Here is a 5,237-nt window from a genome sequence, read left to right as displayed (position 1 = left end):
GTATTTTTCTTGAAATCTGTATGCCTAATCACCTTCATCATACACAGTATAATAGATTCAAGTAAGATGTTTCAAATGAAAATTCATCGTAGCCATTAATTATTATCAATACGGTCCCGGCGTCTTTCCTTGAATCGGGACGGTAGGCCTACGTGTACTATTTTACAGGCCCGTAGGCGGTGGGGGGGGGGGGTTGCAGAGGGTGCGGACGGACAAAATGCTATAGCATGCATTGGCATTATATATTTGCCAGCTTATCTAACCGTTGATTTTTAATAATGTGGTATGAAATTTGTTAGAAATTGATCGTTTCCGGTGATTGCAGATTGATCTATATAATATGCAGAATGTTATCTACAGGCCTGCAGATGTACAGGACATAATAACGTTACTTTTTCAGGTCCCAAAAACACCCAAATTAATGAAAATTTAAATGAAATATTCATGAATTATGTGTTTGAGAAATCTATTATGTAAGACCTCGAAATGCTACTTTGTCGCTTTTCTCACAAACCCCCTCCAGGCCTCTGCCCCTGGACCACCAAATTTTAAAAAGTCCACTTTTTAAAACCTATTATTTCACTAAAATCGTTCCTAATTATCGCGAAATGCTATAATATGCATTACATTTTTTGCCCGCTCTTCTACCCGTTGATTTTTAATAATGTGCTACGAAATCTGTTGGAAATTATCAGCTCCAGTGATTGTAGGCCTACAGATGTAAAGGACATGAAAAATTATAATTTCACAGTGTAGGATTCAAGGAGGGAGAGCCCCCTAAAATTATAAAAGAAATGGAGAAAAAAGAAAAATCATAATTAAAGTTTGTCTGAGAGTGCCATTTCCGGCCACTTTGAGGTGCCATAATCATAAATTTTCTTACCTCAGCACCAACCATGGTGGGGCTGAGGTGGTATTGACCATCTGTCTGTGCAAGTTTCTCCCTTCACCCCACCCTCTATTTCTCCTGCTTTACTGTAGGTCCCTAGACAATACTCAAATGAATGAAAACTTAATTAGGATAGGCCTATTACAAATAATGGATTTTAGAAATCCATTAAAAAAAGGCCCTCAAAATGCTAATTTGTCAGAGCTTCCAGAAGATTCGCGCCACCCTCGCGGGGATCCCTAGGCAGTCGGCCATAGTAAGGTCCACTTCGGTTGCAAAACGCACCTCCCCATCGAAAATCCTGGCTAAGGGCCTGCTTTACCGCCTGAGTTCACGATGTACACATGGCATAGGTCATATCATGTAAAGATAATTATTTGTCCCGAATTATATTTTGTATTTTTAATGTATTACTAGAGATAGGTCCCTGCATTCAACAATTATGTGGATATTCATTGTACTGTTATTTACTATCAACTATTGCCCAGGCGTCACTAATTTTTTAATTGATTTAATATGCTGAATCATTATTAATGGTATATACCTATTATATATTTCTATAAATTAATCAACAAATGTCTCATTAATCACACTATCGTAAATAGGCCTATTGAAGTATGAAGTATTATTAATTCTTTATTAAAGCATTATTCGAGCACCTTCATTATTATTAATATTATTATTATTATTATTATTATTATCATTATTATTATTATTATTATTATTATTATTATTATTATTATTATTATTTTATAGGCGTATATATTATTTATCAACCATATTAACATTGAAAACATGAATTAGCCTATGTGGATAAAATTATCACAGAAAATAAACTTATAATTTATATGATTATTTTTTAAAACAGAATCAAATACAGTACGGTAGATAACATTTTTATTCAAAAGCAGGTTTTGCATGGACGTAATTTTATTTAATATGTTGATTATTATTATCTCATTAATCAAATTATCGTAAAATTATTATTATTATTATTATTTATTATTTATATTATTATATTATTATTGTTATTATTATTATTATTATTATTATTATTATTATTTTATGTATACATGAATATATGCCTAGGCCTAATATATAATCAAGGCATAATTATTAATTGTAAAACATATATAATATAATGCCAACAATAATATAGGCTAGGCTAGACCTAATTAATTAATGATACCATAATGTTATCTATCGATAAAAACATCGATTCGATTAATTAACAGCAGCTTTTTGCACTGTGGCAGTGCCGATAGAAAACAGCAACTTTTCGCACTGCGGCAGTGCCGATAGAAAACAACAGCTTTTTGGCACTGCGGCAGTGCCGATAGAAAACAGCAGCTTTTTTTTCGCACTGCGGCAGTGCCAAATCGGCAATGCGGCAGTGCCGATAGCCACTACCGGTAGGGCAAGTGTGAAACAGTGTTCGCGCCACCATAGGTAGGGGACCGGGATTTCCCCTTGGATATGGTCGACCTCTTGAGACAGCGATGTTTGCCACGACATCTTATACCGGTATTATATTATTGTTAAATAATCGTGCTTTTTGTTTTGTAATTTGGTGTAAAGCGCGTAGAGGCACTGTACAATATGCGCTATATAAACTTAAATCATTAGGCGTATTATATCCATACATTCATATACTGTATATGTATGAATAAGCCTATACTGAGCTTAACAAAGGTTGATTTAACAGAAAACCTTTGCTCGTTGATTTAATCAACATAATTATAACATTATAATAACATTATATATACTGTATATATACCTGTCTCTTATACACATCTAGATGTGTATAAGAGACAGGTAAGATGTTATCAGAGACTTATCAATATAAGATATAAGAATACAATAAATTTGAATCTGAATCTGGTTCTTTGATAAACTGTAGACACTGTTATCCACAACAATTTCAAAATAAACCTACATTTATTTATTTATTTTACTTAAAATGGAAGCTAACTAGAAAAAGCTTTAAATATCTTAAAGTTGGTTCATAATGATATCTTATCAATTACTCAAGGAATGATATGAGCGTTTTTCAACCACTGTTCCTAATGTTAACAACATTTTGGCAGAGGACAATAGGCCTATATATATATATATAATTAACAATATCTACCAAGAATCAAACAATGATGATTTCTCATATCCAAATAAAAGCTCATGTCAATATTCAAATAAAACAAAGTTTAGAAATTTGAAGTGAATATTTAACTGTTTAACTGATTCCTCCTAATAATAAATTATAATATTGTAACTCTATCACGGGCTGGTGGAAACTTAATAACGGCATAGTATAAGATATGTAGGCCTATTAAAATAAAACTTTAAAACAATCTTTGTAACAGTGTACAGATACAGATTTACTGGTACCAATGTCTGCAGCTTTAATAATGTCTGCAGCTTGCCAATAATGCAATCCAACAAATCGAAAACATAATGCAAGAGACTCATTTGTGAAAGAAGAGGAGCTCAAAATTTGAGGTTTGTCTTTAACCCAGATTCGGTGCGCTGTTTAATACAGCGCACCAATTAACGGTTGCAAGTGGTTTCAGAGGGCACTGAATTGATACAGTCAACACCAAAAGATAACAAGAAACTCACATAATTGAGGCACTGTCCCACCAGCTCAGATAATTTCTTCCATAATTGTGTACAGAAATCACCTAGACATAGGAACATGCAGTTACCAAGTACACGGGCTGAAAAGCACATTCTCGCTTCCCATTAGACTTCGGTAAATTTGCAATATCAAATAGGATCCTCCTCTTCTTAGCCTAAATCAGACTCAGACTACTGAAACGGAACAGTAGTATCAAAACAAACACAAGTGATCAACCCTTGTTACGTGAGTCTATAAGTATACAATACTTCTAGCATTGGATTAAATATTGACATGCGCACCAAGTGTGAAGAGAAATACAATCAAGAAATAATTCAAGGCACTACGAATCGACTTTACATGGGTTGGGAAACAATGCTCCTTCCATTCTTTTATCCCCTTACTCTTCCGTGTATTGTTTAATGCACTTGTTATAAATCCATTTCACCGTATATCCCATTTTGTTAGCAAAGTAATTCTAAAGTCTCGGTTTTGAATCTATTCAACGATGATTAGCAAAGAAGTGGGTGTGGAATTCCAGGGCCGATAAATGTAGCTACATACTCCAAACAGTTGATACTGTGGTATTTAATTATCACAAGTGCAGATGTATCTCCCGTACCAAAAGTTACTACCATGTACTACCAAACAGAAACTTGCTTAACCGAGCACCGAAACTATCCTCTTCCACATACTACAAGCCACGTACCAGGTCACGTATGTAGTTTGCAAGTACCCGGGCTGTTTAGTTAAGCACATTATCACTCTATTGTAGTCGAATACAGTATCTTCTTAAGAGACTAGTTACCAAAGTGAACGGCCCCATGCCTATCAAAAAACCTATTTTTACCACACCAAGGTACAACTAATCTCTTGTTATGAACATTTGAAGACCCGGATTGACATGAAGTGAACGCACACACCATATATTCCACAGATTATTATAACATATTCTTCATTCGTTGTTTCTTTTCCCCACAATTAAGTGCAAGCAATTATTCAAAATCCACAACACCTTGTCTATCACATTTTTCCAAGTACGTCAACTTAAGTTGTATTTTGAGCCTATTTACTGCACTTTCTCTACTCCTGGTTGTAGATTGCTCTCGAATAGGGGTTTAAATAAAATGAAGTGTTGAAATAAATAAATAACACAATGAAAATACAGGAATACCTTTTTAAAATGTTTATTTACGATGATGTAGGGCTTATGAGGTCTACCGAAATGCAGCAATAAGCGAGCTCGGTAACATGGGCGGCATGGAAGGCGCGACGCCAATATTAGTACAGTAAGCGCAGCTCTCGAATAAGCGCCATACTGCACCCTAAAAAAATTGTGTACAGCTGGGGCTGGGGTTACAGGGCCCTCTCCCCATCCCACCCCTTTTCGGTGAGGGCTTTCCCCCAGTAGGGGAAAAAAACACAATTCATCGGGGAGAAAAAAAATGATATGTATTTTCTACATATTAGTGACTCTAAAATCGATTAAATAAGCCTTTGAAAACCCTAACTTGTAAACACTTTCGGGGCGTCGCCCTCTGGACCACTTTCGCAATATTTTGAGAGGCGCCCGACCACGCCCACTTTTCTCTCATCGGGGACATCGTTGGGCGGCATGGAAGGAGCCACGCCAATATTTATTTATAACACGATGAAGATACAGGCATATCTTTATAAGCACGATGTACCACATGTCCATTATTCGAACATTGTATTTACCTTTCTTTGATAATA

The 5,237-nt window shown here is 35.2% G+C and overlaps 1 long non-coding RNA gene across 1 annotated transcript in view; it reads right to left on the bottom strand.

Annotated features, from left to right (window-relative positions):
- Positions 1-3,814, bottom strand: part of LOC117108096 — an 11,591-nt gene extending 7,777 nt beyond the window's left edge. The window contains exon 1 of the long non-coding RNA XR_004445326.1: positions 3,506-3,814. This is a non-coding gene — a long non-coding RNA (uncharacterized LOC117108096). The remainder of the gene's footprint in view (positions 1-3,505) is intronic.
- Between the last annotated feature and the right edge of the window lie 1,423 nt (positions 3,815-5,237).

This window comes from Anneissia japonica, unplaced genomic scaffold (assembly GCF_011630105.1).
Source record: "Anneissia japonica isolate Jap-2015-1 unplaced genomic scaffold, ASM1163010v1 scaffold287960_len3192837_cov198, whole genome shotgun sequence".
In the NCBI taxonomy this organism is placed as follows: domain Eukaryota; kingdom Metazoa; phylum Echinodermata; class Crinoidea; order Comatulida; family Comatulidae; genus Anneissia; species Anneissia japonica.
The sequence above is the reverse complement of the archived record's forward strand: the minus strand, read 5'-3'. Positions and strand labels throughout refer to the sequence as shown.